General features: G+C 31.6%; 1 long non-coding RNA gene across 1 annotated transcript; it reads right to left on the reverse strand.

Annotated features, from left to right (window-relative positions):
* Nucleotides 1-15,104: 15,104 nt before the first annotated feature.
* Nucleotides 15,105-16,659, reverse strand: LOC124887267. Its single transcript, XR_007044660.1, has 2 exons — nucleotides 16,227-16,659; nucleotides 15,105-15,521 (listed from the first exon to the last, which is right to left on the reverse strand). It is a non-coding gene; the product is annotated as an uncharacterized LOC124887267 (long non-coding RNA).
* Nucleotides 16,660-17,360: the final 701 nt, after the last annotated feature.

Below are 17,360 nucleotides of genomic sequence, written 5' to 3' on the forward strand. Positions count from 1 at the left end.
TCTTAGCCCAACACTAATTAACATAGCCCAATACTTATCTTTAGTCCAATTATTTTTTTTTTCATCAGCCCAAATGCTTAACTTATAGCCCAATCACAAATTATGCATGTGTAAGTGAACTCAAAATATATGGTTATCGAGGATTTCTAGAGCATGGGTGCACTGTTATAACACTATCATAAATGATCTATGAAGGGAGCATGAGTTCACGTGAATCTGGTGACCTCTACCTAGATACGCTCCTGAACGGACGCAAAAGGACTAGATGATTTTCTTTTGAGTTGTCCAAATCGTAATAGATAGTTATTCAATATGTGTATTGATGAAAGGTAGCAGATACTTTGTTGAGTTAGTTGAGACTCAATTTTATTAGTCCGAACACCACGATTATAAAGAAAGAGAAATTATAACTTGTTAAGGTGGATTCACCATGTTAACTGGTGTTTCCAAATGCCAATTATATAATTATGGCATGGAGAAGTGATTGATATAAATAAAGCTAGGTATATTTTTAATTCAAATTATTCACAATGTCTAAATTTTAGATTCACAAGATGGATAAAAAAAATATAATTGTGTAATCAGTCATTAATGCTTGTATTGGTGTGGACTATCTACATCACATTCTTTGAGTGTCGTTTTTTTGTTTTTTCGAATCCTGCATGAATGTTAAATACCTTGTGCACCAGACTGCCTCTTTAACTGCCTAAAAAATAGAGTTGCGAAAACAACTGTTAATACTCGCATTAGGGTAGACTGATAACATGATCACATTCTTTAAGATGTGCGGCCCTTTCTTGAACCTTGTGTGAGCGCGGAATGGTTTGTACTCTAGGTTGTACCTTTGAACAGGCCGGAACGTAACTAGCATACAACGAGGGAGTTCATAACCCCTTTTAGCGAAAAATCAAACTATTTATATAAGGTTAAAATTATTGTTTTTTTTATATATATAGTAGATGTTGAACTCCCTTCGACTAGTTCATGCGTGCACTTTTGAATTCTCTCAATGAAAATTCTAACTCCACTACTGTCTCTTTAACTGCATTAAAAAAACAAAGTTGTAAAAACGACCATTAATACTTGCATTAAGGTAGACTGACAACAAAGGCGGAGTCAGTATTTCAACGAAGGGGGTTCCATATTCAAAGAAAACTTAGGATTTCAACTAAGGAGGTTCCATATTCAAAGAAAACTTAGTCGAAGGGGGTTCAACACCTACTATAACTACATAAAAAATAATTTTAATCATGTATAAATAGTATATTTTTCCGTTGAAGGGGGCTCGGCCGAACCCCCGAATAGAAGGCTGGCTCCGCCCCTGACTGACAACATGATCACATCCTTTAAGATGTGCGACCCTTCCTTGAACCTTGTGTGTACTCTAGATTGTACTTTTTAACAGGGACGGAGCTAGCATACAATGAGGAGTTAGCTCTACTACTGCCTCTTTATCTGCATAAAAAAATAAAGCTGTGAAAACGACTATTAATACTTGCATCAGGTTGGACTGACAACGTGATCACTTCCTTTAAGATGCACGATCCTTTCTTGAACCTTGTGTGAGCGCGAAATGGTTTGTACTCTAGGTTGTACCTTTTAACAGGGGCGAAGCTAGCATACAATGAGGGGGTTAATATAACCCCCTTCGACGGAAAATTACTGATTAATATTATTTCTTATGTATATATAATAGATCACATCCTTTAAGATGCACGACCCTTTCTTGAACCTTGTGTGAGCGCAAAATGGTTTGTACTCTAGATTGTACCTTTTAACAGGGATGGATCTAACCCCCTTCGACAAAAAATTACACTATATGATTAAAATTATTTTTTATGATTATATAGTAGATCAGGAGTAACTGGTAAAGTTGGTGCCATGTGATTAGGAGGTCACGGGTTCAAGCCTTGGAAACAGCCTCTGGCAGAAATGCAAGGTAAGACTGCGTACGATACACCCTTGTGGTGGGGCCCTTCCCCGGACACCGCGCATAGCGGTAGGTTTAGTGCACTGGGCTGCCCTTTTCTAGGTGTATTTCGATTATTTATACATTACCCTATTTAGACATGGTTAAAATTATATTTTATGCATATATAACAGATGTTGAATTTCATTCGACTAGTTCGTCTGTACACTTTTGAACCCTCTCAATCAAAATTCTGACTCCGCTACTGCTTTTTAACTGCATAAAAAACAGGGGGAGTTTGGGTGGGGGTGGAGGGGTGGGATCGTTAGTAGTTAATTTTTACAGCTATTACACTATTTATACATGGTTAAAATTATTTTTATGCAAATATAACAAATGCTAAACTCCCTTCGACTAATTCGTCTGTACACTTTTAAACCTTCTCAATCAAAATCCTGACTCCGCTACTACTTTTTAACAGCATAAAACATAGGAGGGGTGGGGTGGGGTGATGGGGTACTGGGTGTGGGGTAGTTAGTAGCTGGTTTTTGCAGGAGCACACGTGAATTTACTTACACTGAGAATTGCAGAGAAAAAACATATGCATGCAGTCATTCCCACTAAGTACTTGCTTATGTACTCCTCTTACCTTTTGGGACTTTTGCAGTCCAAACCTAATCTAATATTTTCCCGTCTTATTCAGAATTTAAACTTTATAAATTTTATTATAAAATTTTATTGACGCATCATACTTGTATATGATCGGGCCGGGGTCTATCGAAAACAGCCTCTCCACTTCATCTAAGGTAGTGGTATGATCTGCGTACACTCTACCAATAGTCTAATCTAATATTTTCCCTTTCTTATTTAGAATTTAAACTATATGAATTTTATTATAAAATTTTATCAACGCATCATACTTGCATATGGTCGGGCCGGGGGTTTATCGGAAACAACCTCTCTACTTTACCTAAGGTAATGGTATGATCTGGGACACTCTACCAACAACCTAATCTAATATTTTTCTGTCTTATTCAGAATTAAACTTCATGAATTTTATTATAAAATTTTATCGACGCATCATACTTGCATATGGTCGGGCCAGGGGTTTATCGGAAACAGCTCTCTACTTCACCTAAGGTAGCGCTATGGTTTGCGTACACTTTACCCTCCCCAGACCCCACTATATAGAAATACGTTGAGTATGTTGTTGTTGTTGTCGTCATACTTGCATATGTATCTCGTTTAGCTTTTTGAGGCGGAATATTAGCTACCACTATCGTATAGAAATTGAAGCGGAGTCTCAGAGTAACTGATAAAGTTACTGTTATGCATGTGACCTGGAGGTTACGGGTTCAAGCCTTGGAAACAGCCTCTGGCAGAAATGCAAGGTAAAGCTGCATACAATACACCCTTGAGGTGGGGCCCTTCCTCGGACCCTGTGCATAGCGGAAACTTTAGTGCACCGGGCTACCCTTTTATTATCGTATAGAAATAGCGGTCGCTGGTCATTTTTTCAGTTATGTATCTGAAAACAATTATTATCTTGAAATTTCAAACACAAACACGAAATTCAATGATGATTTTATTTTAAATTTTATCGATGCATCGTACTTGCATATGTATCTCGTTTGGTATAGCTTTTCGAGCCGCAGCATTAGCTACCATTATCGTATAGAAATAGCGATCAGTAATTATTTTTTTAGTTATGTATCTGAAAACAATCATTATCGTGAAATTTCAAATACAAACGCGAAATCTAATGATGATTTTATTTTAAATTTTATCGATGTGTCATACTTGCATATGTATCTCGCATTAGGATAAGTTACAGTACATTTCTCCTAACCCCGCCGTTTAAATGATGTATAGATTGTTTACGTCATACCTTTTGGTGTGAAGCTCATTTCCGAACCTTAAGTGAACGTAAAATATTTTGTACACTGATTGAGAAAATATTTACAAGCTTCAACTTGCAATGGACACAAACAAAAAACAAGCTGTATAATTATCAATGTGGACCTAATATTATCTGGCTAATATATAGTGACCAATAGCAATATTATTCTTATTCTACAAGGTGCTATATATATATATATATAATCTTTTCTTCTTTATTTAATTTTTCACAAAAATTATTAACAACAAAAATTATTCCTTTATTTATATATAAGATGTTACGATAGAAATAACGTTCAATAATTACTTTTTGCGTCATATCTTTTTTAAATAGACGTTATTACAGAGTTTTAAATTTTTACGATAAAAATTTCATAGTAATATCCTGAAATTATATGTGAAATTTAAAACTTCAGGATAGTAGCTATTTTTTAAATTACATCAAGATAATATTTATTAGTAAATTTATGGTACATAAGAAAATAAAATTATTTGAGGGACCATAAAAAACCCCATACTTAATTTTGTTCCAAATAAAATCATGCCTACATGGTAACATGTGATGGGAATGGGATGCCCTTATTTTCTTTTCTTTTTTTATGATTATTTTGGTTTAATAATTTAAATATTTTTTCAAAACTATATACTATATCATTTTTTGTATTTTAATAAAAAAAATGATATAAATATTTTTGTTTTTATTCAAGATTTACTACCCCATCTAATGTTGGCTCCTTTGCCCCACTATGCACTCACCATTTATAGCAATGTAGGCATTATATGGGCAAAGTTAAACCTATCGTGATAATGTTCGAGTCAGTTTTCGTGCAATTTTAAATTATTTTATCAGATATATATTACCGACCATCTTCACAAATATCGAAATTATATTTAATGAAGCGAAAATATGCATTAATTAACCATAGTTAATTGAAAATAACGTATGTATACAAACATGTTGCGAGGTGTATATTGATGTGATGTTAACATCGCGGGTATAACATCTGTATACAAACACGTGCTAAGTATATACTGGTCTGACGTTAACATCTCGAGTAAACATTTATACGTATACATGTGCTGAGTATATATTGGTTTGACGTTAACATCACGAGCAGATGTGTATATACGTACGCGTGGTAAGTATATATCGGTCTCACGTTAACGCTGCAGGTAAACATCTATATACAAACACGTGCTAAGTATATAATCTTTTGACGTTAACGCCGAGTAAACAACTATATATACAAACACGTGCAAAGTATATAGTAGTCTGATGTAAAGACCACAAGTAAATGTCTAGATACACAAACACGTGCAAAGTATATATTGGTCTGATGTTAACACTACGGGTAAACATCTATACACAAACACGTGCTAAGTATATATTCTTTTGACGTTAAAACCAAGTAAACTTCTATATATACAAACACGTACAAAGTAAATACTGGTCTGACGTTAACACCGCGAGTAAATGTCTATATACAGACACGTGCTAAGTATATATTCTTTTGACGTTAAAACCAAGTAAACGTCTATATATAAAAACACGTGCAAAGTAAATACTGGTCTGACGTTAACATCGCGAGTAAATGTCTACATTCAGACACGTGCAAGTATATATTGATCAGATGTTAACACCACAAGTAAATGTCTGTATACAGACACATGCTAAGTATCTATTAGTCTGATGTTAACATCGTGAGTAAATATCTACATACAGACACGTACTACGTATATATTGATCTGACGTTAACACCACAAGTAAATGTCTCCATACAGACACGTACTAAGTATATATTGGTCTGACATTAACATCACGGGTAAATGTCTATATACAAACACGTACTATAAGTATATATTGGTTGGACGTTAACACCAAATAAACGTCTATATTTACAAACACGTGCAAAGTAAATGCTAGTCTAATGTTAACACCGCAAGTAAATGTTTGTATATAGACACGTACTAAGTATTTATTAGTCTGGCGTTAACATCGCGAGTAAATGTCTACATACAGACACGTACTAAATATATAAAGATTTGATGTTAAAACCGCAAGTAAATATCTATATACAGACACGTACTAATTATATATTGGTCTGACGTTAACATCGCAAGTAAATGTTTATAAATAGACATGTACTAAGTATATACTGATCTGACGTTAAAACCACAAGAAAATGCCTACATACAGACACGTGTTGAGTATATATTGATCTGACGTTAACATCGGGAGTAAATTTTTATGCTTTATTGACCAATATGCCCTCCTTCCCCTCTATAAAGTTGGTTTAATCATAGACAACACACTATATGCTATTGTGGTCCATACTAAAAACACTTTCTCTCTCTTTTCTCTCTCTTCATTCCTCTTGAAGATTATTTTACTATAGTTTAATATATAATATAAAGTCCTATCATTCTTTTCCACAGCTTTCTTGAACTATTTTATGCTGGATTTTCATCTTTGGTAATTATTGGGTTACTACCAGAAAATCGTTAATTTATGACAGACGTCTGGATAGAATTTAGCTCGCGCTTGTCACTAACGAGCCAAATTCTGATGGATTTATTTGGAAATTAGCGATTTTCTGATAATGCGATGAGATTAAGCTATGAAAGTTCAAGAAAGTTGTGGGAAAACATGGTGAATTTAGGACTTTTCTTGAGTGAAATTGCTATTTTTATGGAGGATGTTTGGTTCAACATTTTGCTATATTGGACATATAGCCCATGGTAAATTCTTGAAATTGACTTTTACATTTTTTAATTATTATTGTATATATACTTGTAATTATTTGGTTTAATCCAAGAAAATTCTGTACATGTTGCACCTTTTACTTTTTTGTTATATTAAGAGCAAAGCATCTAGGAGCTTCTTGAATTATGACTGAATTTGCTACGACACACTCCAGTTTCACGGGGATTCTATTATCCCTCTGAACCAAATTTTAGCATATTTTTGTCATTCTTTTTAGCTGATGTGACACCTTTTGTCATTCTTTTTAGCTGACGTGGAACCTTTAACGTGGACCCCATTTTATGTAATAAAGGTGTCACATCAGCACAAAAGAGTGATAAAAATACGCTAAAATTGAGTTTAGGGGGGGATGGGGTAATATAGGACCCCTATGAAATTAGAGTATGTCATAGCAACTTTAGCCATAATTCAGGGAGGTACTGGATGCTTATATCAAACATTTTGAGAATTATAGTTTTTGAATTCTTTTTCATATTTTCCCGTTCTATATTATTGGCTTCTTCTACATATTTTTATTTCAAGAAAGTAGATCTCATGTGTGGAATTTTTGAATTTATTTCCCTTTGGTTTAAGAGTTTTAATTTTTCTTCAATGGAATGAAGTATTGATTATTTACCATATTATGTGGGAATTTATGTATTCTAGATTTTGAATTAAAGCAAGGTAATTATATCATTTTTTTGCATTCATTAATTGTATAAAAAATATTTTACATTCTTTTATTTGATTAGCCATCTATCATGAACTTCATTCATAGTAGTTTAACTTATGATAGCAAGTCAACTATCAATTTTATCTTCTTAATTATAGTATTTATTATAAAAACTTACTTAGTATAAAACTTTCTTGAAAGTTATCTGTATATAAAAAATAATTTATGTGAAAAACTTAAATCTTATTGATTTGATTTTTATGAATTTTGAGTAAAATAAATATTCAGAATGGTGAAAAATTAATAAGATAATAAGTGGCAGGTAAGATTGCTTATCTTTCTTTCGATAAAGATTGCTTATCTTTCTTTCGATATTTCGATGCACAAAATATTCCACATTTATATATCATCTTGTGAAAGATAATAAGTAGTTGATAGGATTCATTGTCTTCCTTTGAATATTCCGATGCACAAAGGCATCTGACATTCACATATGATCCAGTAAAGATCGCGCCCGAGAGATGTGAAAAATGAGATAAATAAGTGGCAAATAATATAAGATTCTTGATCTTTAATTTTTTTTGAATATTCCAATGCACAAAGCATTCGGTATTCACATATGATCCAAGAAAGATAATAAGTGGCAGATAAAATTCTCAATCTTTAAATTTTTTTGAATATTTCGATGCACAAAGCATCCGACATTCACATATGATCCAGTAAAGATCGCACTCGAGAAATGTGAAAAATGAGATAATACGTGACAGAAAAGATTCCTGATCTTTATTTTTTTTTGGAATATTTCAATGCACAAAGCATTCGGTATTCACATATGATCCAAGAAAAATAATAAGTGACAGATAAAATTCTCGATCTTTATTTTTTTTTGAATATTTCGATATTCAAATATTCGATATTTATATATGGTTCGGAGAAAGATCGCATCACATAAAAAATGAGATAATAAATTTGCAGAGAATATTCCCTAGCTTTCCCTTTATTACTATCAATAATTGATATTGTTTATATCATTTATTTCCATGTAAAAGGTTAATTTTTGTTACTATCTGAAAAAAAAAAAAAATATTTACCCCACCTGTGAATTTACATCGTAACTATAGTTTATAACAACTTTTTATGGTTTTATAAACCATTATTTATAAATGCGATTTTATATTCAATATTCTATGAAAAATAATATAAGTTACTATGATAATGAAAGTGGTAACTAACATGTTACCGTAGACAGAGGCAGAGTTAGAATTTCATCTAAGGAGGTTCAATAATTAAAGAAAAACTAGTCGAAGGGGATTCAACGCCTATTATATATACATTAAAAAAAAAAATTAGTTATGTATGAACAATATATTTTTTTCGTCAAAAGAATTTTGGATGAACCCCTAGCCAAAGGATAGTTCCGCCCTTGATCGTAGGCACTGGCAGAGTTCAAATCTTACTAACGAGATTCAACATATACCCGAACGTAAATCCACAAATAGAATTTGAAAATGATAAAATATACGCATTACGAAAGACTGTCAGTTGACTCCCTTAAATAGAAATGACTTTTTTTTCCACTAATCACATATTAGTACCAAAAATATTTTATCATAATAAAGTGGTTGATATGTTTTAATACCTAAAGATTTTAATATTTATTCCACACCAATATAATATCAGAGTTATTATTTGAAAATTAATAGAGGAAAATCATTAATTGCCAACTTGCTAGGGAAAATATAATTAGTGGCAAATAATAATCTTGCAGGTAGTACTTCTTAATTTATTAAATGTGATAAAATTATATGTGTAGTAATTTTACATAAATAAAAATTACAATATTAGCTCCACATGCATGATTATTATTCAGTATTCGAATTTCACTGGCTAAATTATTATTTGTATTTTTCACTTCGATTAAGTGTGAAAGAATCTTTGACAATCGACCAATCGAGGAGGCATTACATGTTTCATTTGTATTTATTTATATTATAATGTCCTCGAAATATTAAAATATCAAAATTAAGAATCGAAATGACTAAAATATTGTTAAAAACCCTTTCAACTCTAGAAATTTTCTATGAATTGAAAAGGGATGATACTTACAAAAATAGCTGAAATTTAACCGAATTTTTAGTTGAGTATACTGAACTTTGTGGGGGTCCTATTATCCCCTTAGATTTTTTTTTCGTATTTTAATGGTATATATCTGTCACTTGGACACGTATAAATATGAGGTTGACGTGTGTATTACACGGGCCAATACACGTGTAAAAATGAGATTGTTGCGCCGCTGAAACTGGGTATAGAGGGGGCGGGGGAATTAAATCCACTTTAAAAAGTCTAAGAAGGTAATAAGACCCCCGCAAAGTTCAGTATGCTCAAATGAAAATCGAATATATATATATATATATATATATATATATATATATATATATATATATAAATCTATGTGGCTCCGCCTCTGACTACTAAATAGTCCTTAAGAATGTATATATACTTCCAAAAACAAAATAGTAACATTTGTCAATCAAAGTATAAGTAGAAAATTAATAAAATAATGAGATAACCAATCAGTATCTTCGAACTATGGTTAAAGTTATTACGACACACTTCAATTTTACAGGATTTTTACTACCCTCGAAACTCAATTTTAGCCTATTGTGTCACCCTTTTGTGTTGACGTAGCACTTTTATTACATAAAATGACGCCCACGTCAAAAGTGTCATGTCAGCTAAAAAGGTTGACAAAAGATGTCACGTCAATTCAAAAGGATGACAAAAATACGTTAGAGTTTAGTTTTGAAGAGTAATAGAACCCCCGTAAAGTTCAAGTGTATTGTAACATAGTCAATCATAATTCAGGGATACTAGATACTTCCTCCGTCCCAAATTATCCGTCTCAAATTGAGATGGCACAATAACTAAGAAAAATAATTAATAACATGCCTAGTTTAACATAGTACCCCTATTAAATGATGTTTACATTTAATTTGAAGAAAAAATAATTAATGCAAAGGGTAAAACATGAAAAAAAAATTTTCTTCTTGATTAATGAAAAAAGACAAGTAAAATAAGAAATCAATTTAGAAAATTTGTGACGGAGGGAGTACTTTACTCTAAACTAATTGAATAGATGTAATGCTTTGGAATTCAAAGAAACAAACCATGCACAAATTTTTTAAATATGGTCAAATTTGTTTCCCCATAAAAATCATATCCCAATAAATTTTCCAAAATGTCAACATGAATATCCACTTTTCCTGCATTTAAAACAGCAAATATTCAGGCATGCATGAATATATATATATATATATATATATAAATCATTTACTTCCAGAAAATAGGAGAAAGAAAATAACTACGTTTATCGATTGGACAAGTAGCAAATATTCGATGAAATAATCGATTTATTCAATTGATACAATTCTTAATAAGAGGTTTGGAGCTCTAGAAATCGACAAAATCATAATAGTAAAGATGAAAAAATAGTCACTTTCTCGACTTAATTATGATTGAAAAATAGCTGAGTAAAGCAACTAGTACCTCCCTGAACTATGACCAAATTTGCTACGACACGCTCTAACTTCACAGGGGTCCTATTACCCCCATGGACTAAATTTTAGCATATTTTTTTTAATTTTTTTAGATGACGTGACACCTTTGACGTGGATCCTATTTTATATAATAAAGGTGTCACGTTAGCACAAAAGGATGTCAAAAATACGCTAAAATTGAGTTCGGGAGTTAACAGGACTTTTGTAAAGTTGGAGTGTGTCGTAGTAACTTCGGTCATAGTTCAAGGGTACGTACTAGATGCTTATCTCAAAATAGCTAGATTCAAACGTCATTAATAAAATAGCCAATTTTCGAAATCGGCTACAGTATCCTAGATTTTTCACTTGTTTAAGTTCGAAATTTTCATGATACCGACATAATGTTTAATCAGTGAATTCTGAATACCAAATAAATTATTTATAAAAAAAAAAAAAAAACTTATTTTTACTTTTGTGTGTGGGATCTTTTCATTGACAACTAAGACAGCCAAATCAACACAAGATTATTATGTTTGATAATTATTTTCTTTATCTTTCAATGCTTTAATTTCTTCCAATTTTTTCCAATTAAATAATCAAAAGAAAAATAAAAGGTGTCTAATCTTAACTTTTTAATTCAATCCTGTCTTTTTTTTGGGCCAAAAGTTAAATAACATTTGCCTATGATAAAACAAAATTCTAACTTTTTTAACTATTAGTAATTATTATTAGCTAAGTCCAAATATAAAATTGCATGTTGCATCCCAATATGTTTAACTTTAAACCAACAGTGTCAGTGGGAAATTTTTTTTTTAAAAAAACTTGACCTCTAAAGTAAAAGCAAATAAAGCAATTTATATTTAAAACATTTAACTTTAGTACTAAGTATTAATAAAAGCAAATAAAGCAATTTATATTTAAAACATTTAACTTTAGTACTAAGTATTAGTGTGGATTTGGACATACAAACAACAACAACATACCCAATATAGTCTCACGAAATGGGGCCTAAGAAAGATAAAGTATACAACGGAGCCAAGATTTCAACTCAGAGGATTCAATATTTGAAGAAAACTTAGTCGAAGGAGGTTCACGTACTATAGATACATAAAAAATAATTTTAATAATGTATAAATGGTATAATTTTTCGTCGAAGGAGATTCGGATGAACCCCTGCATGCCAAAGGGCTAGCTCCGCTCCTAGCTAGTGTACATGAACTGTACCTTTATATCAGAGGTGAGGTAGAGACGCTATTAACGATAGACACCCGGTTCAAGACAAAGACAGTCTAAAAAAATGTTATGAACAAAAGATAGTAACGAAAACAACAGATAGTGTAGCTGAATATTACTATAATCAAATAACTCTTGAATCCGTCCATAGCCAACATTTCACACCTCCGCAATGACCCATTCATGCATCTCCTCATAACAAGCCTAAACCATCTCAACCTCGCTTCCCGTATCTTGTCTTCCACTGAAGTCACTATTTTGGACGTAAAAATTGTGAAATTCGAAAAAAAAAAGTAGTATTTGATCTCAAGTTGAAAATGGAAGATTATTTGAAAATCGAAATTGTGTTTGGATATGAATACAAACTGAAGTTATTTTAAATTTTATGTAAGTAATTTGGGGTGAAAATTGTGAAAACAGTATTTTCGTGTTCTTTTTATTCCAAAAAATTATAACAATTCTATATCAAAATAGTTTTTTCAGAATAATATTTCAGAAAAAAGTGAAAAAATATTCATGACCTAATGGGCAATTAGCATCCAAGAATGTGAAATCAAAAAAAAAATAAAAAATCTCACTAAGTATTGTTTTAAACTTTTAATTAGAATAATTGTCAAGGAGTCAGCTTCTGCAATAACAGCTAATATAATTAAAATGAAATAAATTCACTATATTTATATTGAATACTTTACATGCATGTACCTGCAAAGGACAATATATAATTGGACTAAATTTTATTATACATTAGTACATATAAATAATTAATAACTTTTTTCCAGTACAAATCTGTCATGACCTGGCACAGATCATAATGAATAATCAAGCAAATATGTAATTAAGTTTATCTTCTATACACTCATAATGAATAATATAATTTTTTCCATCACCAATTATAGGGCTTGTTTGGTAAAAGAGATAAAAGAGATAACTAATCTCGAGATTAATTTTAAGATGCGATTATCCTATGTTTGGTTGAAAAAAATGCACGGATAACTCATTGTGGAATTAGTTATCTCAAGATTGTAGTGTTATTTTTAACGATGGGATAACTAACTAGAATAACTAATCTCAAAACAATTAATTCCAGGATAACTTATTTCCCAGCCAAACGACCCTTAAGTAAATGAAACCACTGCTTTCCTATTAGTTGTCATGTTTATTCATTGTCGTTTTTTCCTTTTCGTTACTACTTTAATTTGTTTCATTTGAGTCGAGAGTCTTTTCAAAACAGTTTCCCTACGTACCTTCAAATGGTAGGGGTAAGATAAGATCTGCATACACCTATATATATATATAAAAAGAAACAATTTTTCTTTATGTCATACAAAGAAGAAGTAAAAGTGGGATCTGATCATATAAAATTAAAGCAAGAAAAAGATTATATACTATATATATGTTTTTTTTGTTTTTTGTTTTTCATCCGGTGTCCGGTACCTGCATTGGAAACCGACTAATTCGAATTCGCGCCGGGTAGGGCTCCATTTGGGGTAGTGCTCCCAACAGAGTTTTTCTCCATGCCCAAGGTCGAATCCTCAACCTCTGGTTAAGGGTGGAGCAGCCCCATCCGCTGCACCACAACCCATGTTGGTTACTATATATATGTTCATCTACTTTCAACATGGTTGTATTTGATATTAATATGGAGAGAGCATACATAATATTTTTCTCTTGAAGTGATTTATTAATGCTGCAATATTTATAACTTCTCTTTCTGCAAATTTTAAAGTTGTAGTGGTTAAAATGGCTGGCAAATTAGCTATGGCCTGACATAATGAAATACCTTACCTAATTTAAATAAATACCTTTAATAAAATTTATGTAGACATAGTTGGGAAGGCTCCATATGAGAAGGAAATGACAAGATTGTGGTCCATATTAAATTCCAACAAAATGGAAATTTTCATAATTGCTATGAAGTAAAATGGTGCTCATGCATTATTTCTTTTGAGTGTATAGTATATCGGAAACAACCTTTCTACTTCATTTGAGATAGTGGTAGGACTGCATACATTTTATCCTTCTCAGACTTCACTTTATGGGAATACACTGGGTATATTATTGCTGCTGTTGTTGTTATTAAGTCAATAGTCTATCGGAAACAGCCTCTAACGGTATGAACTGTGTACACTTTACCCTCTCCAGATTCCACTTTATAGGAATATATTGGGTATGTTGTTGTTGTTGTTGAGTTGATAGTCTATCGAAAACAACTTCTTTACTTTATTTGAAGTAGTGGTGTGGACTGCGTACACTTTACCCTCTCCAGACTCCATTTTATGGGAATACACTGGGTATATTGTTGTTGTTGTTGAGTCAATAGTTTATCGAAAACAACTTCTTTACTTCATCTGAAGTAGTGGTATGGACTGTGTGCACTTTATCCTCCTCAGACCCCACTTTATAGGAATACACTAGGTATGTTGTTGTTACTATTGTTGTTGTTGAGTCGATAGTCTATCAGAAACAGTCTCTCTACTTCATCTGAAGTAGTGTGGTATGGACTGCGTACCATACCGTCCCCAGACTCTACTTTATGGAAATACACTGGGTGTATTATTGTTGTTTTTGAGTCAATAGCCTATTGAAAACAACCTCTCTACTGCATCTGAGGTAGTGATATGGACCGCATAAATTTTACCCTCCTCAAACTCCACTTTATAGGAATACACTAGGTATGTTGTTGTTGCTGTCGTTGTTGTTGAGTCAATAGTCTATCGAAAATAGTCTCTTTACATCACAAAGAAAGAAATAAGGTTTGTGTATATCATTCACAAAGAAAGAAATAAGGTTTGTGTATATCATGCTCTTTTCAGACTCCACTTGTGAATTACACCGAATACGTAGTTATTGTATATATAATCCACGAAAAGAGGCTCAAGTTTTTTTTTTTTGTTTTTATTTTTCACCTGACGTGGAGTACTCATTTTGGGAGTAACTCTGACTAATCCAAATTCCCGTTATGTAAATGTTCATATTTTAATAGAGTTAAAAGGATCGAGACCTATAATTAAAGATGGAGAGATGTTACCTATATATTCACCACAAGTATTGGTGGTGAAACTTGAAAGGGCTCAAATATGGTAAAAAATTCTTAGATCAAACATAGTAATATACAAAAATATAGATCATATAAATTAGTATGAAAGTTTAATATGTACCTATTTGAGGATTGATGTACAATACTAGGCCTCAGTGGAACAAATACCACATGTTGGACAGTTCAATGCACTAAAATTTTCGCTATATTTAGGGTTAACGAAAGAGCTAGACTACAAGAGTCTACTGTACGTACCGTACCCTGCATTTAACAAGAGACTGTTTTCACGACCTGAACTCACATGAAGGCAACTTTACATTGACTGTACGTACCATACCCTGCATTTAACAAGAGACTATTTTCACGATCTGATCACATGAACGCAACTTTACATTGACTGTACGTATCGTACCCTGCATTTAACAAGAGACTGTTTTCACGACCTAAACTCACATGGAGGCAACTTTACATTGATTGTAAAGTATCGTACCCTGCATTTAAAAAGAGACTGTTTTCACGACCTAAACTCACATGAAGGCAACTTTACATTGACTGTACGTACCGTACCCTACATTTAACAAGAGACTGTTTTCACAACCTGAACTCACATAGGCAACTTAACAATGTAAGATATTCAATACGAGTTCAGTAAAATTCAATAATTTTGATTCAAACCTTCTATATATGTTAGAGAAATTTACCAAATGCATACAAAATAAAATTCATAATTGAAATTAAATGTTGTTTATGAAATTAAACCAATTGCTTTCTTGAGTTGGGGTGGGGGCCTATAATACTATATTAATTGGAACTTATGGAAAGATTAAAAAAGGACACCATGTGATAACAAATCACTAAAAACCAAACATGGATTAATAAAGTTACAAAAATATAAATCAACAAATAAAGTTTCCAACATAATTCACAAAATTGAGAAATAATAGATCTAGTGATAGAGAATAACTCACCAATAATAATTTCTCATTCAGAATTTTCACTAATGAAATTCAATTCAATATATAAAGAATTGATATATGTACACACAATAATAGATCTAATAAGCAGAATCATGAATTTCACTAATAAAATCCAAAAATATAAAAAGTTAGATATATAGAAAAAAAGTCAAAGAATATATATATATATATATATATATATATATATATATATATATATATATATATTAAAAGAATTACCTATTTATATCACCATAAAATATATTCAATTTTCGATGAAAAGTCCTTCAGAAACATCTTCAACAAGATCATCAATTCACCATGAAGTAATAATAATAATAATAATAATAATCAAATCTGCTAATTATAATTTTTGAATAATAAAAAGAATAAAAATATATATGCTGTTGACTCTATATGTATCTTCCCACAGCTTTATTGAACCCCAAAAATTTTAATTAATTCTCTTCATCTTAACCAAAAAAAAAAAAGAATTAAAATTTTGATTTATGCAGTTCAAGAAAGCTGTGGAAAAGTACAAAAAGAGTCATTTTGTACACAAACAAAAAAAAAAAAGTACCCCTCATTAACCCTAAATAGGGTTTCTTGAAAAAATAAAAAATATTTTTTTTCTCTCTCTTTTTTTTTCTTTCTCATTTTGTGTTGTAAAGTGTTGTGAGAGGAGAAGAATGGGAAGTATTTATAGGGGGGAATTTGCTGGGGTGGTGGGGTGGGGTGGGGGTAGGGGTTGTGGGGTAGGGGTTGTGGGGGTGGGGTGCGGGGTCTTTTTACTACTGATCCCAAGAAGAATATTGGATTGGGTCTACAACAAAAACTGAACAACCCTACTTTTTCTATAACTACTAAAAAAAGCCAAATTTATTTCACCCCATTAATTAATTTATTACTCTTTACCACCAAAAAAATATGATGCAGTGGATGAACGGCTCCTCCCTTAGTTAAAGATTTCAGATTCGAGTTCTGAATATGAAAAAAATCTTAGTTGAAAGCGTTATTCCTGAATGGAGTTCTACCCGACACAAATTCGGATTAGTCGAATTTCAATGTAGGTATCGAACATTGGATGAGAAACCAAAAAAAAAAAAATTATTGCTTTTTTTGTTTCGATTTAGGTGGCACGGTTTGATTTGACTGGATATATAGAAAAAAAAAAGAAAAAAAATAACATAAATATGCATCTTAACTTATCATATTTAGACATATCTGCATTCTTATAAAGTAATTACAGAAATTTCAACTAAATATATATCTTCGTTAGATGTATCAAGAGCTAATTATGTATCTCGACAGTTTCAAAATAGAAAAAATTTATCGAGAGCTAATTCTGTATCTCGACAGATTCAAAATATAAAA

Source organism: Capsicum annuum, chromosome 9 (assembly GCF_002878395.1).
Source record: "Capsicum annuum cultivar UCD-10X-F1 chromosome 9, UCD10Xv1.1, whole genome shotgun sequence".
NCBI lineage: Eukaryota > Viridiplantae > Streptophyta > Magnoliopsida > Solanales > Solanaceae > Capsicum > Capsicum annuum.